The 22,942-nt window shown below is 44.6% G+C and overlaps 1 protein-coding gene across 13 annotated transcripts in view; it reads right to left on the reverse strand.

Annotated features, from left to right (window-relative positions):
* LOC111167216 (uncharacterized) overlaps nucleotides 1-22,942 on the reverse strand; it is a 538,796-nt gene that overhangs the window by 496,674 nt on the left and 19,180 nt on the right. For 2 of the 13 annotated variants that reach the window (XR_016391430.1, XR_016391431.1), the window contains one exon: nucleotides 1-15,824. This exon is cut by the window's left edge and continues 24,981 nt beyond it. The exons of 7 other annotated variants lie outside the window; for them this stretch is intronic. The gene's annotated coding sequence lies outside the window, so the exon portion shown is untranslated. 4 more of the 13 variants (XR_016391428.1, XR_016391429.1, XR_016391426.1 and 1 more) reach the window with 3 other exon arrangements.

Here is a 22,942-nt window from a genome sequence, read left to right on the forward strand (position 1 = left end):
TGTCACCTACTCTCCACCCCACTGCCTCTGCTGTGAGGTCACCCTGCCCCTGGCCACACAACACCATACTGAGTCACCACCAGGAGCCACTTTCCGTGCCCCCCGTAGAGTCCCTACGACCACCTGGGTGTCCTCCGTGCCAGTGCGGAGCAGAGGCCCATCTCCTCAGCAACAACGCCTGTGTTTCTACTCGGCCGAGCATCCCCTCCCCTCCTGGTCACATGGGGCAACCTCTAAAGCTGCTGTGCTCCAGAATTTCCAACTGCAAGCAGGGCAAACACCCCTGTGCCCCCGGCTTCCCTTCCTGTCACACTTCGTGCTGCCCTTTCCCACTGCGGGTAACTGCAAAGGAGGGTCAAGATGTGCTACTGCACCATTCAAGCAGCTATCTCCTTTCTTGCCTCCTATGCCTCCCTGAAGTTTTTATGGGGAGAGAATCTTCATTGAAGTCAGGGGTCTCCAAACTAGCCCAAGGAGGACCAAATCCAGGCCCGGCCCTGCTTTTTTATGGCCCGAGAGATAAAGACTATTTTTTTTTAAACCTTTTTTTAATGGTTGAAGAAAATCAAAAGCAGATTTGGTGACACACGAAAATTATTTAAATTCAAATTTCAGTCCTAAACAACGTTTCACTGGCACACAGACACACTCAAGGGTTTATGCGTTAGTCTGTGGAAGCTTTCGCGCCAGAATACAGAGCGGAGTGGTTGCAAAACCTAAAATATCTACTATCTGACACATTACAGAAAAAGTGTGCTGATCCCTGCCTTAAGTCTGACCCTCTACTCTCTCTATTCTAGGACTTAAGTAAGACTTGACGTGCTGGCCCAGCCTTGCTTTTGATATGTAAAGCTGGCTATAAATCCCCCTTCTCCCCAGAAAGCCTGCCTTTCAAGATTGGCTGCTTCACCTCAGGTTCTCAAAAAAAAAAAAAAAAAGAGTGGGCTCTGGGAGTTAACAATGACCTCATTATTTCTTCTTTCCACCCCTGCTTTAGAAGTCCTTACCGGCATTTTAGATAATGGAGATCCTGGTTCCTTGGAGGCGGGAAGCTGTGCCCAAGGACAAACAAGACCACAAGAATATTTTTCAAAAATCATCACCTTCGGTGCAAATACAAACTACACCAGGGAGGGTACGGAGGGACATGCACCATAAGGCAATAAGGAGACGGGAACAACGGAGGGACTGAATGAGACCTTGACGGCCGAGGAGGATGGTGGAGAGTGCACACAGGAGGGAAAGGCACAGCCCGAGAAAATAATACAGGCAAAAGCCTCAGAACCTGGGCGCTCGGGCCGTTCCTCCAGGAGCCTGGCGGTATTTGCAGACAAGGAGATACTGGAAAGGAGGGAAACACAGTGACCTCTTAAAAGGCGAACGATCACAGTCGCTCATGTTCTGAGGCAGATGAACCAATGTTGCAACGACTCCAGATACATATTGTCAATGTGCGAAAGGGGATGCAATGCGCCTCGCAACCAAGATGTTCAGCTTTAATTGCCTGCAGGCAGAACGTGGGCGAAACCAAGAAAACATATTCACATGAATTTTACCCTATCTCGTGAACACAAAGAAAGACATAAATGAAAAGGACAGTCGATACACAGCTCAGGGAAAGGGGAATCCGAGCATTTTTTACAGTCTCTTCCCGTCTCATTTTCCCCACTTGCTTCATAGTCTGCTCTTTCCAAGTCAGATGCCCTGTGACTCCTTGTGTCTATCCGTCTTGTTCATTTTGGCAGCCCCCTCTAATTCCTGCTTAGTAATATTAGGTATTCGATAAACATTACTGAAATGAACATTCCAAGATATGTAATTCCCAACAAGAAATCTCAAAGGAATGAAAAACGAGTCCATAAATGGTCATGACTGTCATGTGACCAAATAAAATAGGAAATCATAGTGAGTCTAGTCTCTCCTAATTTGTAGAGCAGATGTGTTCCTGAGCTATTGAGTGAAAATACGTTATATTAATGCCATCACAGAATTCCTTTATAGAACTACATTGCATTCTACTCTTGTAGAATACATCTGAGCATGATGACAGAAGGATGGGATTTAAGTTCAAGAAAATATCAGATTTTTTTTAATTAAGTGATCCAATACAAGATGCTGACTTTTCTCATGGAACATGTTTCATAGCCAGGTCCAGTCATATGGGGGAATGGCACTGCACAGTGACTCAAGGGCACTGGATTGAGAGTAAGAAATGGACTTAAATCACTTGATCTGTTTGGATTTCAGCTGATGGAGTTCAGGACACACTACTCCAAAATAGGGTACCTTGGTATAGGGAATATTTCCAGCTGAAGGAGCCTGAGGAATGGCACTCGCAGAAAACCCTCACTGGATGGTCAGCTCCCTACGGCCAGAAGAAAGGAGCACCTTTACCTGGGACGACAAAGGCACACATAGAGGAATCCACAGGCACAGGGCTTGCAGAGGTTCCCCCAGTTCACTACACTCAGCTCACCTCTCTTCTATCATCTCTTCCACCATTTTCTAGTCTTCATCAAACCTGGCATAAAAACACTCAGGTTTAACCGTTTCTTTGGGTCTTCATTTCCTTATGAAGGCTCCCATGTCAGGGAAACCTTACACTAAATAAATGTGTATGCTTTTCTCTTGTTAGTCTGTCTCTTGTTACATGGATCCCAGTCGATAACTTAAAAGGAAAGAGGAGGGCTTCCCTGGTGGTGTAGTGCCTGAGAGTCCGCCTGCCGATGCAGGGGACGCGGGTTCGTGCCCCGGTCCGGGAGGATCCCACGTGCCGCGGAGCGGCTGGGCCCGTGAGCCGTGGCCGCTGAGCCTGCGCGTCCGGAGCCTGTGCTCCGCGACGGGAGAGGCCACAACAGTGAGAGGCCCACATAACGCAAAAAAAAAAAAAAAAAGGAAAGAGGAAAAAGATTAGATTCCTCCCCTACATGGCACTTCGTCTGCCGAATTTGAAGAGGATGTTTGAAGAGGACGACAGCTAAAATATCTTCTGGTTTTAGAGCCCATGAAATTATTCCATCGGATTCTTAAATATTTAACCCAATTTGTTGAGTGGCCACTACGCAAAACATCATGCCAAGCATGTGACTGGATTCAAGAAGAAATGGTGGAAAGAAATGAAGAGTGGTCCCCCCAGCCTCAGGAAGCTTCCGTGCTCTTTGCCCTTGGGCAACAATCCATGGGACCAGGAACTGCTGTTCAGTTCTGTAAACAATGTCCCTAGATCTGGATTTAAGTGAATTATGCCTGCTAATTGCTTTCTTCAGCTTTTGCCTAGATGATTCCATCCTTTCTAGTTGTAACACCCCTAGTAATTTGTGTTTTAATGAAGAGAGTCACACAGAGGCATGAGATTTATTTGCAACGTTTTTTGTTTGTTTGTTTGGCTGCATTGGGTCTTCGTTGCTGCAAGTGAGCTTTCTCTAGTTGCGGCGAGTGGGGGCTACTCTTCGTTGCGGTGCACGGGCTCTAGGCGCGCAGGCTTCAGTAGTTGTGGCTCATGGGCTCTAGAGCGCAGGCTCAGTAGTTGTGGTGCACGGGCTTAGTTGCTCCTCGGCATATGGGACCTTCCCGGAGCAGGGCTTGAACTCGTGTCCCCTTCAGTAGCAGGCAGATTCTTAACCACTGTACCATCAGGGAAGTCCCCTGCAACATTTTTATTTCCATAAACGTTATGTTTCCACCATCACATGGCCTGCATTGGTACGGCTCTGTAGTCATCTCCATCAAAGCCACCTCTAGCAAGAGCAGTATCTGTCTCCCGACTGGCTTCCTTCACTTCACTTGGGTCACAAAGCTTCTAACTCAGATACCATGTGAAGCTACACAGTGCTATGCTAACTGGCCTTATTGATTTGCAGGCACTATAATTTCACTCTGTGGAACACATGCCTTCTTGGATTGGCCATGGCCTCTTTCTTGCTTGTCACTGAGCAAAACCTCACAGTCACATGTTCTTAGAGTAGCTTGGCAAGTAATTCCAGTCCCACTTTCCTCTGACTCTAACTTGTACAGGATTTAGCAATGTTCTCTAGCTGGCAGGTTAAATGATGATGGAGTTATTAAATTTATGCTTTCAACCCCTCCAGGAAATTCATTACATCCCACTGAACTTTGCCTCTGCTCCTTTTAGCTTTTATGATGCACCCAGGAAAGATAGTTCTAATTTATTATGCATTGCAATATCAAAAAATTTTGGATCTAGAAATATAGTATACTGGAAGTACAAAATCCTCGTACCTTCTTCTTAAAGACCTCCTTGTCTCATTTATCAAATTACCAATTGATAAAAGTTCAAGTGAATACAAGTATGACTAAAATTACATAAATGCATCACATAGGCACTCTCATCACTATGCATCTATGTCATGCCTTGTATTCCACTTATTTATTTATTTCTTCCTCACTACTAACAGTAAGAGCCGTTTCTACATTCCAAATTGGATCTGGGAAAACCTCCAGTGGGAGGAGATGTAAAGCACTGGTGGCGTTGGTAGAGCTGAATTCTGAAACGTACCCCCTGGTGGTGGTGGAGTTGTGGAGACGTTCAATGCATCTTCTTCGTTTCCATATTTGCTCCTCGTGCACTTTGGATGCTCCTAAGATATTTCTTAAGTTATATTTGAAACAGAGGTTAGTTATCAGCTTTCAAGGCAGCAGTGTATAAGCAGCAAGTAATACTACCGTTAGCGCGTATTATGTTCTGATCGTTAGAATGCTCTCACTATACTGCATGCCTTAACCCTGGCCACCAAGAAATGTACCATAAGACATTCTAATCTTACCCTCCATCTACCTCATCTACCTTCACATGCACATATGGGCACCATTTTGGATTGACAAGCTTTTCAGAAGCTTATATTAGTTAACCACCTCTAACAAGTTATTTATCCACTTGCAAAGTAAAGGGAGAGAAGTACAAGAGGAAGGGAAAGGATTGTATTCTGCGTGTCTACTACCCACCTAACCTGTTAGGTATTTTACACACGTTTTCTGTCATTAGTTCACACTTATGGCTTAACATTCAAGAGTTATGAAAAACAAAACACATATATTCTGCATAATTAAAAGTGATTCCTGAGTGAAACATGCTTTATCTTCTGAAACTGGCAGCCCAGCTTTGTTCCAGGGATGGACTCCAGTTGTGATTTGCAGGATATATGCTTTCTGGCTGATCGACAAGCTTGGAGATCAGCCAGGCAGCAAATCTGAAAACAAACCAAGAGTAGGTATTTGCCAGTGACTTCTTGGAAGGCAAACATCACAGCCCTGAGCTTAATTTGGACACCACAGGCTTTAAGTAAAAGTTCTGCCAAAACTAGAGTCAAGCAGAGAATCACAGCGTTGGAAGGAAAACCCAAAGGAATCATTTCCAGGAAGAACAAATTCTAAGGTGGTCCAGGATGCCTGGCAATGCTTTTTACTGTTTTTGAGACAACGTCTTTATTTTTAATCTGATGGGTGTAAACTCCTGGCCAGGAGAATCTGGGTGATGTTAGAGCAATCCAGCCCTCTCACAGGATTTCTAATTCTCCCACCATGTGTCTCAGCACGTACCAGCAATACGACATGCTTTTCTTTCTCCTTCCCTTCCCTTCCCTTCCCTTCCTTTCCCTCCCCTCCCCTCCCCTCCCCCTCCCTTCCCTTCCTCCCTCCCTCCTTCCCTTCCTTCCTTCCTTCCTTCCTTCCTTCTTCTTTTTTGGCCTCACTGCAGCATGCGGGACTTCCCCGACCAGTGATCAAACCCACACCCTCTGCAGTGGAAGCGGGGAGTCTTAACCACTGGACCACCAGGGAAGTCCCACAACATGCTTTTCTTTTCCATCCTTTTGTGAGAAGCCATTGAGAATACTGAATGGTAGGAAGAACATTCTCATCCAGATGATATTTCTACTTTATTTTCCCTTTAAGCTTTGTGGTTGAAGACACCAGGTCTACTCATTGTCTTACGGTTCCCCATAGCCTACAGCATTACTAGCATCGAGTGGATTCTCTCTGCGTGTGCATCATTAATTAACCAAGGTTTGTGTTAGGACAAGCTATCATCAAGGAATCAAGACTGCATCTAGAAATGGGGATCCGATACAGAATGAAGGCACAGAGGCCGACCAGAGAGGAGAAGGAAGCAGCGATGCCATCATTCCTCTCTCCTCCTTACCTCAGTCCCTCATAAGATACAGGCAGCGGTGGAGAGAATACAGGCCAGGTACATGCAGATTATCCCTGTCATTTCTCCCTGGGTCTTCTAATAACCCACATTTTATCCAGGAAAAAAAAGACTTATCATGTGGGACGATTTCAGCCCTAAGTCAGGAGGTCTTAACTCCAAACTGCTTTTATAATGAGGGAAATTATTATTTCATATAACAGAAAAGGGAACTGTGGCAGTTCCAAGACTCCCTTCGCCCTTCAGGGCACAGGAGAAGCTACTGCAGTTCTCCAGGCCTCACGAAGACTGGCTTACATCCAGGAGAAGACGGTGTACTGCTTTCTAGTAGGCTTCTGCTTTCCCAGAAGCAGATCTTTGATCTCTTACTGAGTTCTGCTTTACCAAGCACCCTCACATGTCATGGGGACGGTGGATGAACCTGGAACATGCCTGCCCTGCCAACATTGTCACCGGGGTGCTGAAGGCTTCCTCCCTTTATTACGACCGAGTGTGACCTCAGTGGCCACGACAGCCACTTTTGGGATCTGGCTCTTAAGGCTGCCTCAGTCCCTCCCCCCACCCACCCTATCCCAACCCCACCCCTGCCCACAGTCCGCCAGACAGTTATCTGTGTGTAGCAAATGCTGGCCCCGTTTTGAGGTTTCCTGTCCTGTCTCTGGTGTTCCTACCACCCCAAATACATCAGCTCATTCAAGTGAAATCGAGGTGGGTAGAGAGGGCAAAGCTTTACCAAGCTTCACCAGAAAGTTCCATCGTATCCTCATTTTGAGCCCCATCAAAATTCCAGTTATATAATACTTTCTAGATATTCTGCACACTATAGACACTCATTCAATGTTGCTTACCTTGTGTCTTTCTAAAACAGAATCCTTCCCTAAATATCATTTTGTGAGTTTCAAAAGAACTATTCAATGATTTTTTTAGGAAATAGCTCAGAAAGTTGGGATAAGAAAAGCCAACTGAATGCTAAATTGACTGCAATGTCTTTTTATTATTCAAGGCCAAATTTAATCATTTTTAAAAGAGTTCTAATCTTCATTATCTATTAAACCTATGAAAGCCTTAAACACTATTGTCTTGCTATCAAATGGCATATACAGGAAGAGAAATTACACTTAGTTTTACTACTCAAGGAATTAGAATTACTATTTCAGTAACAGAATTGCTATTACTATTCATATTAATTTCTTACGAATAAAGTTTTAAAAGAAAAATGTATATATATATATTGCTATTTAAAGCAAGGACCATATACTTTTATGACATCTCTAAATTCACACTGAACTCTGCAGCTGGCTACATTCTTCTACACACACTAGCTCTCCGTGAGGCTCTTGCAGTAACACAATGGAAGCACTGCTATTGGCGGTAGCTCTTTATGGATGATTTAGCTGAAAGTCCTGCGTGACAATGAACTGACTGAGGATGGAGGGTCTGAAGGTCAACCCAGAACCCAAGACTTCTAATTCGAAACCTCATGCCCTTTCACATAGTATTTTTAAATTAATTTTTAAACAATTTCTCTTGTGCAAAATATCTGAAAGCAAATTATCTCTGTCATTGGAAATACTGCTTTGTAACGTTCAGGCTGATGAAAAGTCTATTTGGACGAACGACAAAGCATGACGGCTAGTTCACTTACATTCTAATGTTCAAAGTACAATGAAATAATTTTGCATTTGATTTTACTTCCAATCTACTTTACAACCAGTTACCAGTTTTTCCATCCTTGCTATCTGGGTCTTTAAAGTCTAAGCTGATATCACGTTTGCGTAACTAAAGATACAAACATGAGGCAAGAGAGAGAAAGGTGAGATAGGGAGGTTGTAAGGGTAGTATTGTGTGTCCCCTGGGGATAAAACATCCAGCTGACAAAGACCGGCTTTTCTGCTATTTCAGTATCCACCATGTTTTCTATGTCGCCCCAGTGGGACCGGTGGACACAGCATGCTCTCGCATGACCCACGTGAGAATGAGGATTGCAGATCCTATTCTGAAGTTCTGCCTCAACAGGATGGCCAGGGCCTAAAGGCAAAGGAATGAAACGAAGGAGCTTGTTTTAAACGCCATTCTAGCATCATGCTTGAGGATCTGTCATAACGTCATGGAATCCATAACCAGAGACTTGAAAGTCCCTGCGCACAAACGCTGGAAATCACTGCGGCCCTTCCCCTGCAGCGTGCCCTCACTCGCGCCATCTGTTACTCCTGAGGGCTGCTTCTGAAGCATCACGCACAGTGGATCTTCGTGTTGCGTTTAGGCACACTGATCTGTTCCTCTTGACGTTTCCTGGCTGGCTCTTATAGTAGCTTTCAACCAGCCCATCTTTCTTGGACTGGAGTGTATTTTCAATGCCAAGTTCCACTGCTGAGCTGGAATACCCACTTCGGACTTTTGGACACTGCATTAAGAATCCTGACCCCAAGAAAGATGGCAAAGAGTCCACAAAATGTCATGAAAACACAGACTTCGTTCATTTATCAGAGCATTATTTTGACACATGCCCTGATCTTCTTTGGTCATAAAAATTATGAAGAAATGAAGCAGTGGTACCTGCATGGACAGTAGGAATTCAGGCTCCACATTACCCTCCATGAGGCCATTTCCCAAATGAAGCTAGTTCCTCAGCCCGGCCCAGTTTGTTCCCATCTCTCCGCCTTTGCCCTGAATGTCAGACACTAAGATCCATGACTGCCTCACAGCTAAACCCATGAATAGTGTCACTGAAGGGGACACGGAACCACACGTCTCTCAATGTCTGCCCTTCGGCCATCAAATGCCACGTTATGTGCATTCCACATCCTGAGAGCACGCAAATCTTTCTTTTCTTTTCATTTCCACCCAGATCATCCCATGAGCATTTTGAAAAGTGCTTTTCTCAGTGAATACACATTCTTCTTTCTTTTTTTTTTTTTTTGGATAACAAGAAAGTTTAGAAACTGCTGAGCCACAGGTCCACTTATAGCTAAGCCTTCCTGTTGACCTGTGCTTTAATTTCTGCTTTCCAACTCAGTCCCCTACTGGTAATAGGCTGTACACCCAAATTCCAAGCTGGATGGTTTGGACAATGACCCACAGGGACTGTTCCTGCTAAGCATTTCCCTCCGTCTCACAGATGGACTCAGTTTCTGCTTTCTCTTGCCTGAATCTTTATGGATTCCCCTAACCTTCAATGGCAACTACTGAAGCTATCAAAAAGCCCTTGTTCCCCATGGCCCTACATCCTAGGTTTACACTCTGTCCTGTCCTAGAATCAGCTAGAAATGGGTGTGATGATGGGGACTCCTCTGGCCTTCTGCCCTTCAGCTCTTCCTCACCTCTACACAGATCCCACTGTCAGCTATATTAGTCATGCTGCAGCCTAACTATGCATTACTATTACTCATGTATGTACGTATACACACACGTAGGTATGATGGATATGTATGTATGTGGGTGTGTACATGTGCAGACATATACAGCTATGTATATACTTGTGTGGGTGTGTATGTGTGTATGTATGTATATGTCCCACCTCCTTGCTGGGGAGCAAATAAACTTTTAAAGTTGTCTATTAAGTGCCCTTAGAGAAGGATTAGACAAGCAGATATGGTTGAAGTGAGAGAAAAAAATGTCATCAGTGAACTGGTAAACTCTAGAACCACTGCTCTTTCCAGTCAACTGTCAATATTTCAAATGCCCCTATTTTTGCAATATCACTTTACTTTCCAAACAAACTTCTACAAAGATCTGTTGATCTTACTTTCAAAACAAATGTTATGAAAGACCTAAACACAAGAAACTGACTCACAAGGACACGTGTCCTATCAAATAGACACAAAAAACTTTTTAAGGAGAAAAATGCAAATAGATGATATTATACATGATTGTTTTTTAATTTTTTTTTTTTTTTTTTTTTGCGGTACACGGGCCTCTCACTGTTGTGGCCTCTCCCGTTGCGGAGCACAGGCTCTGGATGCGCAGGCTCAGCGGCCACGGCTCACGGGCCCAGCCGCTCCGCGGCATGTGGGATCTTCCCAGACCGGGGCACGAACCCGTGTCCCCTGCATCGGCAGGTGGACTCTCAACCACTGCGCCACCAGGGAAGCCCTACATGATTGTTTTTTATGAGTTTTCAGAAACACTTAGGAAAAAAGTGGGAACCAATGTTGAGTTGTCAACCAACCTCACCAGTGTCAGACATTCCACAGAATTCCCACGTGGCTGTGCATGCGTGATGCAAGGAGCAGATTTGGAATCAAATAACCATGAGACACATGTGAAAATGTATTAGAGCACACTTGTTGCAGAGAAATTAAACAAAAGGGGGGAAAGCCATTTGCAGGAAAAACAAAGGTGGAGACATATGGCAAAGCTGTGCTCTCATCAAAGAAGAGAACAGTAAATAAATTACAAAGCAGCGGCAAGGTGGAGGAACAGAAAAAAGGCCCCACAGAAAACAGCATTTCCTTGGAAACAATTCATTATCTTGAAGGAAATTAAATAGAGGTCTTTTACTTTTAGACAGAAGAATATTTCATATGGAAATATCAGTTCCAACACAGATAGGAAAAAGGAAAGAAGGTGAATTAGTGTGCCCGCTGTCAGCAACATTTTTCTCTCTGCAGAATTTTTTTTTATTTACATTAAGTACTAAGCTTGTCAACAGTAACAAGATAAGGAGCCAGAATAAATTACTTGGACCCAACGGTTCAGAACAGAGCCGAGGGCGCAGCTAGGTCACGTGCTGTATGAATCCCACATAAAGATCTGGGGAACACGTCCACCCATGAAGACTGAGTTTGATTTTTATTTTTTCCACCAGGGCCCCCAAACTACTCTCCAAATGCTGCTAAATGGTGAAATGTATCATAGGCACGCGTTACACTCTCCTGCACAGGCTTTGGGTAGCACGCTGGCGATGTTCCTCCCTGCACACGGAAGCCAGCTCTGTCCACCTGAAGGGCTGAGAGGACCACGTGAATCACTGAGCAGAAAGCAGCAGGAACACTTTCTGAGATGGGGAGGTGGCCCGTAAATGTGAGCTACCTTTCCTTTTATCTTTCAGCTTTCTTCTGTAAAGAAAAATGTATTTGACTAAAATTCCTAGAGTCCCCTATTGTAGGGAGCAGCTTAGTGAACTATAGAGCAAAAACCTCACGTCCAGGTGAGCAAGAAGAAATAAGAACATAATAGTAATAATAAGCAGCTGAAGTATATATATTGGAAAATGCAGTGAAGTAAGTTTGAGTAACTAGATATTATTCAACCCTTATTTATTTATTTTTTTTGCGGTACACGGGCCTCTCACTGTTGTGGCCTCTACCGTTGCGGAGCACAGGCTCCGGACGCGCAGGCTCAGCGGCCATGGCTCACGGGCCCAGCCGCTCCGCGGCACATGGGATCTTCCCGGACCGGGGCACGAACCCGTGTCCCCTGCATCGGCAGGCGGACTCCCAACCACTTCGCCACCAGGGAAGACCGACCCTTATGTTTTTATACCACTTCATGTTTATAAATCATCTTGTAAAATTATGAGATGAGATCAAAAATTATGATATATTTTACAAATGAGGGAACTGTACCTTGGAGGGACACGCCCGAGTCGTACAGCAGATGGAAAGCAAAACTGAGATGTCCACTGCAGTCTCAGGAAAGCTAACCTAGTGTTTCCACAAAGTCATGTCCCTCAGGAATTGGGAAAAGCAGAACTCTCCACGGCCCTCTAAAATACCTGCTTTTTTAAGGAGCTATATAACCCCATTCTAATGAAACTCTACCAACACCTACCTAAAGAAAATTACCAGCTCTCTCATTATGGTTTGGGTGAAAGTCACTAATTCATTGACACATAAAAATGGGAAGGTTTTTCTAAAAATAAGTAATTCAATTCTTGAGGCAAAAATTATTGATGTTGGGGCTTCCCTGGTGGCACAGTGGTTGTGAGAGTACGCCTGCCGATGCAGGGGACACGTGTTCGTGCCCCAGTCCGGGAGGATCCCACGTGCCGTGGAGTGGCTGGGCCCGTGAGCCGTGGCCGCTGAGCCTGCGCGTCCGGAGCCTGTGCTCTGCAACGGGAGAGGCCACAGCAGTGAGAGGCCCGCGTACCGCAAAAAAAAAAAAAAAAAAAAAAAAATTATTGATGTTGATGTTTGTGCTTATTGTTCATGAAAGAAGGTCACTTCTTTTCCATCACAAGGTAGCCCAAGGCTGGATAAGCAATCAAGTCTTTAAAGTGTATGTGCAGTTGGAAGGACCCTTCAGTAACTGCTTCCTGGCCAGGATGGACTAGGCAGCTCACATGGTATTTGGACACAAAGAGGAACAAGATAAAATCTAAACTCGGTTTGTAAATAAACAGTGATATACATAAATACGGTTATGTAAATAAGCAGTGATGAGTCAGTCGGGAAATGTAATAATAGTGGATCAAGAAGACAGGCAGGAGGGAGCATCTCTGTGCACCTCAACCAGGAAGGACACAATTTGACATGCCAACCCAAAGGAAGGGAGTCTTAGCTGGTCCAAAGAAGCGGTGGGGAGATTCCAAACAATCAAGACAGACAAGGGAGGAGGACCTGCTCAGTGAAGTCAACAGTTTGTGCAAAGGCAGAAGCACAACAGAACTCACGATCCTTGAAAACTGAGCATGATTAGGCACTTGACACATGGGTGGGTGCCAGTGAAGAAAGACAGTGATGCAGAATCGTGGAGGGGGGCAAAAAGAGGGACCCTTCTCACACGTGCCCACCAATGGCTATCCTTGTATTACCGGTGGGTATTATTTACTACTTCCTTTTAATTATTCTTATTTAAATTAAAATTTTTATGTATTTTTAAATTTCTATTTCTAATCTGTAATTTGAAGATCAGAGATCAACACTCAAAAAGAGGAAGGAAGAAGGACGGATGGCAAGGGGGGGCGGGGAGAGAGAGAGAGAGAATGAGAACAACGGGTCTTCTATTAACTCCAGATGCTGAATACACAGTTGCTGGGGCTTACCGATGGACTAACACAAGGCACGTCACCATCACTGAAAAACGAACTATGCCAAGGGGCAAAAGACAGGTGTTTCTACGTTCTCAAGGTTCTTCCACCTTGCCGGGAATACAGGAGACCACACACAATAAGGTCTCATGGCCAAGCCAGTAAAATCATGCCACAGGGTAAAAGCATCACCAAGAAGTAGTCCCAAGAACGCACAGGGCAAAGACGGGCGCCAAGGGAGACACTGATGGAAAAGTAGGACACGTGGAATTTGATGAAGGGTGAAGTCGGAGGCAAGGGTCTGTACACAAGGAAGATAGTATCAACAAAAGCTCTGAAGGCAAGTCGCCTATAAGATGTTCACCATCTATACCAGAAGCGATGAGATGCTGAGTTGATCACTTTTAAGACAGTGGAGAAGACGCAGTAGAGAGACACTCTTAGATTCCATGACATTTTGATGATGTGACATTAAGAACTAGCGTCAACCAGGGCTGGGGGAGCAAAGTGGCAGGAAATGTTCACATGGATAACTTGAGCAAGTATTTATTACACCAGTAAGTACCACGGTCTCAGCACTGGGGGTGGTCTTGGAGATAACAGAGATGAAGGAAACATGATCTGGTCTATAAGGAACTCAGAGTGTCACAGAGCCACACCAGAAAGAAACCACATGAAACGACGCATGAAGCCACAGAAGAGAGCTCAGAGCGACGAAGCTAGCTTAGCAGGCGACGGCAGAGGAAGCATTACGTGTGATGGGTGAGTCTGTAGCAGGCGCCTAGGGTGAGGAGGGAACAACACGGGCAGAGGAGGGGGAAGCAGGCGGTACAACCGAGGGAACCACGTGTGCGAATAAGGCCTGAGTGAAAGAACACGGATGGTGGAACAGGAGAAAACAGCTCTGAAACTGAGCGTGCACACACAGAAGCACGGGGTGCTGCCGCAAACAGGGCCGGGGTCTGAGACGGCTTAGACCCCACTAGACCTGGCAGAAAGCCAGTGACAGAAGCAAAGTGCTCAGCTCAGAGGCATCGTGGTGATTAAAAGTGCGGGCTTTGGGATCATACAGCTCTTTGGTTCAGGCTCGTCCAATTCTCAGCCGTATAACCTTGGGAAAGTTACTGAACGCTGGTAAAATTTAGGTTCCTGATCTCAAAAGGGATAAAATAACTGCCCACCTCTTGTCCAGGTTGTTGGGCAGAACACATGATACTGTGATGTCTAGTGTTGAGTGGAATATCTAGCTCGTAGTGGGTACTTAGTAAACTGTTTCTAAAATTATTAAAACGCCACACATTTGCACAGAAAGATGGAAATATGGGTTCCTGTGGACGCTGGAGTAGAAATTCACGTTGAGGTGCCTGGGAGGGTGTAGCATCCAGGGAGACCCATGCCAGGACACAGAAAGGCACTGACTCAGACAGTGTCAAGGCAACCCCAGGGAAAGGCAAGGCATGCAGCCTGGAAGGTACCGGCAGGAAGCATGTTTCTGGATCTAGGACACACAGGTAGATTCATAAAATAACCCAAACACAGGCCTAGAGCGAGAATGTCTGCAAAGAAACTATGCAGTAAACCAAGAGAGGGGAACGCAGGGTATTTTTAATTTTACAACAACCAGAGGATTAAACTGCATTTAAAGATAATCAATTAAGGCTCCAACCTCTTAAAATCATCTAACATTCTACACCAAATTGTGACCACTCTACTAGTTTTGTTTTTGCTTTTATTGACTATTTTTTTGAGAGCAGTTTTAGGTTCACAGTAAATTTGAGAGGAAGGTACAGAGACTTCATATGTACACTCGGCCCCTGCAGATGTGGAGTCTCCTCCATTATCAACCAGAGAGGTGACTGATTTCAGTTGACGAACCCACATCGACACGGCATTATCACCCAAATCCATAGGACATTAGGGTTCACTCTTGGGGTTGTATATTCTGTGGGTTTGGGCAAGTATCCATCATTGTAGTATCATTAAGAGTATTTTCACTGCCCTAAGTTTCCTCTGTGCTCTGTTTATTCATCCCTCCCGCTTCACCTCCCCAGCCCCAACCCTTGGCAACCAGTGATCTTTTTACCGTAGCCACAGTTTTTCCTTTTCCAGAATGTCCTCTAGGTGGAATCATACAGTATGTAGCCTTTTCAGATGGGCTTCTTTCTCTTAGTAACATGCATTTAAGGTTCCTCCATGTTTTTTCATAGTTTGATAGCTCATCTCTTTTTGGCATTGACATTCCACTGCCTGGATACACCACAGTCTACGTATCCATTCACCTACTGAAGGACATCTTGGTTGCATCCAAGTTTTGGCAATTACGAATACAGCTGCTACAAAGACCCATGTGCAGGTTTCTGTGTGGATGTCTACCTCAGGATAGACACAGGGAGCACACTTGCTGGACTGTATGATGAGAGTATGTTGTTTTGTAAGAAACCACCAAACTGTCTTCTGAACTGGCTGCACCATGTTGCGTTCCCACCAACATGGATGAGAGTTCCTGTTGCTCCACTTCCTCATCGACGTTTGGTGCTGTCAGTGTTTTGGATTCCCACCATGTTAACGCTGTGTAGTGCTATCTCATTACTGTTTGAATTTGCATTTCCCTGACGACATATGCTTGTCTGCCATCTGTACTCAATGAGTTTCAACTGACAGAGATTCCTTGAAGTGTAAGAGAAATACCTGGATAGATATGAAAGAGAAGCTGTGTTTACAGTCACAACATTTTGCTCTCCTTATGACTATGAGTTTACTGGGATTTGAAAGCAGGTGGACCTTCTGCCAAGAGAAGGACAGCAATAAACTCAGACACCAGGCCAGAGAGGGGCTGCAACACCTGCATGGAGTGTGGGCAGCACCCTGATTTGAAGAGGCTATGACTGCTTCTTGACAGTGTGGACAAGGACAAACCAACAGCCTAGTGAGTCACCAAATACTACAGCAACTTTTATTCGGCTCTATCTGAAATCCTGAACTTCGCAGAACACACAGGTCTATGAAACACAAAAGAATATTCACTATTATTGTGAGGAACAATTTGCCTAGAAATAGTAAGCCACATCTCTACTAGAATCTTATTAAAAGGCCAAAGAAGCAAATTCTTGGGTCTTGCAGTCACTGTAGACTCCCTATCAAGCCACTTAAAAAATTGATTCTAGGGGCTTCCCTGGTGGTGCAGTGGTTGGGAGTCCACCTGCCGATGCAGGGGACGCGGGTTCGTGCCCTGGTCCGGGAAGATCCCACGTGCCGCGGAGTGGCTGGGCCCGTGAGCCATGGCCACTGGGCCTGCGTGTCCGGAGCCCGTGCTCCACAACGGGAGAGGCCACAGCAGTGACAGGCCCGCGTACCGCAAAAAAAAAAAAAAAAAAATGATTCTAACGAGTTCTCCACTGTAGAAAGGTATGCACTTTTGCTATCGCCAGAGCAGTAGGAAGCTCTAAAAGCAACGCTTCTTGAAATTAATTTAGTATACTTATTTCCTCATTATTTTGAAATCTGAAATTGATCATATCAGGCATATTAGAGTGTAAATTTTATTGGAAAAAAGTTTTATTCCTGGGAAGTGTAACTCAATTGCTTGTGAAAAAGCCAAAATGTGACTTTTTAGAAAAATCATCTCAGAAATGTCTATTTGGAAAATTAGAACTGGATGTCAGAGCTACCTACTCCTAAAATACATCTTTTTTTTTAGATTAAAAAATATGAAGAACCACCAAAATATAAAAATAATGGAACAAACAATATTCAGATGAAATGCATTAGACAATTAAATATTCTTTCACTGCAGCTTATGCATAACATATTCTTTTTTTAATATTTATTTCATTTATTATTATTATTTGGGCTGCATCGGGTCTCAGTTGCGGCATGCAGGATCTTCGCTGTGGCATGCAGGATCTTTCATGATGGCGCCCGGGCTCTACGTTATGGCACGCAGGCTTCTCTCTAGTTGTGGCGTGCAGGTTTTCTCTCTCTAGTTGTGGTGCGCAGACTCCAGAGTGTGTGGGCTCAGTAGCTGTGATACGTGGGCTTAGCTGCCCTTCGGCATGCTGGATCTTAGTTCCCTGGCCAGGGATTGAACCCATGTCCCCTGCACTGGAAGGCGGATTCTTTACCACTGGACCACCAGGGAAGTCCCACACATAACATATTCTTGTTAAAAAATCACACTGCTTGTCCAAGGATATCATATTTTAAAGTCTCCCCTGTTTTTCGAGAAACAGAGATATATAATCGCCATTACGCAAGTCACATTAAAAATTCACTGCTCAGGGCTCCCCTGATGGTGCAGTGGTTGAGAGTCTGCCTGCCGATGCAGGGGACACGGGTTCGTGCCCCGGTCCGGGAGGATCCCACATGCCGCGGAGCGGCTAGTCCCGTGAGCCATGGCCGCTGAGCCTGCGCGTCCGGAGCCTGTGCTCTGCAACGGGAGAGGCCACAACAGTGAGAGGCCTGCGTAACGAAAAAAAAAAAAAAAAAAAAAAATTTCACTGCTCGTGGTAAATTGTAAAGTGGGTTATTTGAAAGATTTCCTTTCAAGGGGACAGTGGAGGACGGTAGATAATCAAGCCCCGCCCCTTCAAGCAGAAAGGCAGAGAAAAGACCTCTGAAGAAAGGCCAAGTGCGGTGGTCAACCATGCCACCAAGCCCAGGGCTAACTTCAAGGAAATTTTCCGCTACCATATGGTTTTGGGACAGCAACATAGTTCCAAATCCCTATTAGTTTTCTTAAAATGTTGATGGCTTGGATGTCAGAGAGCTAGCTGAGTGTGGGGTTCCCAGGAGTCGGAAGTTGCCAGTTGGTTCTTACATCATATGCTGGTTTGAGATCCAAAGGAAGAGCTTCATTAATCTTGTGAACAGGTAGAAGCACAGAGCAAAATACCTCAGTGATGTATAGATGATAACAAGATTAAAGGCACTGATTTATCCTTGGAGAAAAATAACCAAAGTGGTCTGTAAACACTATGAATTGTAAAAGTGTAGAACCTGGCATGGTTATAAAACTTCCCTAGTTCCACGATAGCTGCCTAACTTTACCAATCTGTGCATTAACCTGGTACATCGACAACATTGCTTTTGATTAGTAAGCAAAGCTGGTGTCTTGCGGCCATGTGATGCTTGATGGATAGGCGCAACTCAACTCAGCCAGGTGGTTTATGCTCCCTTGAATGCACACAGGAAAATGAGTAGCTGCTTGGTATTATAAAAAGCACCTCTCTGTTCAGGAGTCCAGCTCCATATACAGCTTTTTTTTTTTTTTTGCCACGTAGGTGATGCAATGCTCAGAAACCGATACCTTTAGGTAAGAAAAACACACTGAAAGCCTAACAGACTCAGGAAGGCTCAGAGTTCTCTCATTTTGGGGGTGACAACTGAGCTGTCGCAGATAAGCATTCTAAGCAGGTGACAAGGGACTCAGCAATTAACGTTCATTGTTATGCGTGCAATGATCTTCACCCAGCTAATAAGCCAGAATTTTCTAGGACTCCTTAAAATCGTTTCACCGGGTCATCCTTGGTTGGTCTGATAATCCCACTATTCCAGAAAGTGTATCATGAAGCTTTGGACATTTCCGTGTTGTAAGACATTCCGCACTGATCGGATTAACTCAGAACGGACTCTGACGAGCGTGACTGTTTCAGCATCTGTAGTAGAGAGGCGTCAAAACATATTGATTAATTTGAGCAAAACTAGATCTTGATAAGCTCTCCCTACCTCCCTCGTTCTTCCAAGCAGGTATAGTAGGGAGTCGATTCTCTCCAAATACTGAATGAGTTTAAGCTCCTTATTCAGAGGAAATGTCTGGTTTCCATGATGTTTCATTCTGTATTTTCATTTCAGCATGAATATCGCAGCTTACTATGTGTCCTCTCCAAGTGAAACGGAGCAGGACCCTATGGTCCTTCCCCACCATGTCCTCCCCCTGCCTTTTGTCTGTGGAAACACTTTAGCCAAAGAATAATAAGTTTAATCAGAGAAGTAAGAAAATGCAGAAGCAAAGGAAAACAGTCAAAGGAGACCAAATAATAATAATTTAGTCATTAAGCAAAGTCAAGGACCTTTTAGTTCCTCCTCAAGGGCTATAGATCATATTCTGAGCCACATCCTGTGAGCTGTCTTACAGATACGGAAAGCCCCAGCAGGTGGAAGAAGTTCACTGCGTGATGACCAGACCATAGTCATGACATAAGCTGCCACAATTCCAAGAACTGGCCTCAAAGAAATGGAAACAAACCGACCCTGAACTGGAGATTAACTGTACTTAAAACTATCAAGATGATGCTGGTCAAACCACCGATGACCAATTTAAGATGACGGTCAGAGCTGACTGTGCTGTTTCTACATGCAGTCTCCTCCCTCAGCCTATAAAAGCTCTTGCCCACTGATTGTCGGGAGCTGGTGGGGGGGGGCGGCAGAGTCAGCTTTTGAACAGAAGTCCACCCTCCTCCCCAGTTGCCAGCACCCAAAATAAAGCAAACTTTCCTTTCCATCAACCTTGCCTCTTTATTAGCTTTTCAGTGGCGAGCAGCCGGACCCCACTTTCGGTTACACAAGGACGCAATTCTTGATTGATACTCAAGCTCCTTTTTGTTCTGCGGTCAGTTATTAATTCACTCAAGGTTCTTTGTATGTCCAATATGTGTTCATTTCTTTGCTAAGTGCTGGGGATGCAAAGACAAGTACGGCATGGTTTCTGCTCTCCAGTCTAGCACGAGAGAAAGACTTGCAAACAAGTAATTCCAGTACAATGTGCTATGAATCATGATAAAGGAATGTGTGTGGTGCACTAAGAATACAGAGTAGGGACAGCCAGCATGTCTTGGGAGACTCTGGAAAGAGAACTGGAAGGCACTAAATGTCTCTTTTAATTGACCCCCTCCCTCAGACAATGTCTGGGGAAATTTGCTAACCTTTCTTTTTCAAACTAGGTAATAATAACAGTATGAACTTCTTGGACTCTAAATCCTAACAACAGGAGTTATACTTTTCTTTTTTGAGTAACAGGGGCCCACTGTTTGCCAAGGAGCCATCTGGGACAGCCAAACGCGCTTCCAACATCAGGAGTGAGACCACTGCCATTCTGAAATCAAGGAAGGTGTCAGTATAGTTTGCAAAGAGTTTTTCTGAGACTTGTAAATGAAGGAATCTCTAATACGTCAAAATCAATCTCTGCCCCTCACCTACAATATACGACAAACAAAACTGAATACTCCAGTCTCCTGGACGACGTATTGCATCTTCAGGGTACCGTTCAATCCCTGGATTCCTCAAGGAGGTAAAGCCATCAATGCTGGGTAACAGGAACACCTACCGTCCTTGGTTTCACTCTGATGGATGTCAATGGAAACATTCCACTTTCCGAGAGCTGCACTTCCGATTGAGTCATCCCAGAATAATAACTCCAATGATGGGGAGATGTGCTTACTATTATCACATAAACATACCCACATCCACAGATTCATGTGTGTACTGAACACAGACTTCCAGTAAAGCCAGACTACTGGCTGAGAAGTACCTTAGTTATGCTGGGGCATGTATATCCTAGGTTATGCGGACCTTAATGCCAATATCAGATTTGACATTGGCTGAGAAAGTCTCAACCGAGAAGACAGCACCAAGGCCTGTCAGAGCAACTACAGGTCAGATCTCTTGGTCAATGTCAAATTTCCTTTTGGACAGAGGTCTCATAAATGTCGTCATCAGGCACGTCATATCCAGCAGGGTCCACGTTGCCCCGCATGGCGTTAAGAGAACGAGTACCGAGGCAGCTGATAAAGCTGTTGATCTGCTTTCTTTATTTTTTAATAAATTTATTTATTTATTTATTTATTTTTGGCTGTGTTGGGTCTTCATTGCTGTGCGCGGGCTTTCTCTAGTTGTGGCGAGCAGGGACTACTCTTCGTTGCGGTGCACGCGCTTTCATTGCGGTGGCTTCTCTTGTTGCGGTGCACGGGCTCTAGGTGCGCGGGCTTCAGGAGTTGTGGCGTGTGGGCTCAGTAGTTGTGGCTCGCGGGCTCTAGAGCACAGGCTCAGTAGTTGTGGCACACAGGCTTAGTTGCTCCGCGGCATGTGGGGTCTTCCCAGACCAGGGCTCGAACCCACGTCCCCTGCATTGGAAGGCGGATTCTTAACCACTGCGCCACCATGGAAGTCACTCTGTTTTCTAAATTTAATTTCCTAAATAACAATTGCTAGCATTCACGAGAAGGTGCTTTCAGGAACCGAAACAGTGATGACATGTTCCCTGCATAAATGAATCAGATGAGATGATGAGACCTCGGTATTGCAAAACTTAGGTGGGTCACGTGGAAACACAGCATAGTTCTATTTTTAAAGAGCTCTCATTATCATAGCAAAACTAAGAAATTCTCTCAGCTTAAGAATGTCAAGAAGCATCCTGCTTACTTACACGGTGTCCAACACAACTCCAAAGCAACCCCTGAAAGCCCAAGGTGGGCACTATACTCAATTCCCTTTAGAAGGCAAACAGCCTCCCAAAGCCTCAGTTCCTTATCAGCAGGAGATGGTATAATTTATCATCCAAACCAGGGCACGTGAGAGGGAAAAGGGGCTTATCAGCTGGGTCAATGGGCAACAGGTGTCAGCTGCAACTGTCCTGGGTAAACAAAAAGTTACCCCAGTTGTCAGAAACAAGCTTGTTGGTTCCACTCAGTCATTTTTGCCCCTGACTACACATTAGAATCATCTTTGGAGAAAACAGACATACACAAGCATACACCTATACCTACATATGCATACACATGTTTACATGCACAAATGCATATGCATATACATATACTGAGATGTCTAAGCCCTACTGCAGACCAATTAAACAAGATTTCTAAAAATGGAGTGAATCTTGGGCATCGACAATTTTTAAAAGCTCCCCCAAGTGATACAAACAAGCAGCTGGGCTGAGAACCACTGAACTGGACACTCTCCAAAGCTTTTCCAGATCTCAAATTCTGGGAGTATAATTCCTGAGAATGAAGTTCCCACCCTTGCTATGGTCAAACTTTTAGTCTCCTTTCCAGAACACAGAATATTTCATACCAGTACGATAATAACCAACACGTATTTATGAAGAGTTTATACTTTACAAACCACTTTCTCAACATCATCTTTTTTTTTTCCCTCACATTAACTCCATGAGAAAGTCAGGTTGCTTATTACTGACTTTCTACAGGTGAGGAAATTGAGGTTTCAAAGATCAAATACACAGGTACCAGGCGTCTTACACAAGAAGCATAGGGAATAACCATGCCCACATCTTGATTAGCAACGGCAGCAGACAGGAGCAGGTGCCTGGGATTCCTGCCACACGGGTCTGAATTCCACTTCTATCATTTATTAGCTTGATAAGCTGGGGCAAGTTACTTAACCTCTGCAAATATCGCGTCTAAAATTAAAATAATGCCAATGCTCTTGTTCTGTAGCGCTGTGGGAAGTACTGCGTGGGAGTTACATGGCAGACCTTAGCCCCATGTCAAAGAAACAGTAACGACTGTATCATTGCTTTTGTTGCTGTTACTGTTACTCCTCGTCCTCTTCACCCTCCTTTTACTGCTATAACGATTACTTTTACTACTACTACTGCTAGAACTAATAACAATCATCCCTGCTATAGGCAGAGTCACTGGCCCTGCAAGGAGACAACCCTAATCACAGGAAAACCCTTTGAGCTAATCTTTACCCTCTTCCCACATACTCTGCCCCCAAACCAAAAGGAAACACGAATATTCTTCAAATGAGACACTCTGTGAAATCAGACACCCCCAGCCATGTAACAATGTTGA

This window comes from Delphinapterus leucas, chromosome X (genome assembly GCF_059928025.1).
Source record: "Delphinapterus leucas isolate spDelLeu-1000000601 "Yukka" chromosome X, BTC_Dleu_Yukka2, whole genome shotgun sequence".
NCBI lineage: Eukaryota > Metazoa > Chordata > Mammalia > Artiodactyla > Monodontidae > Delphinapterus > Delphinapterus leucas.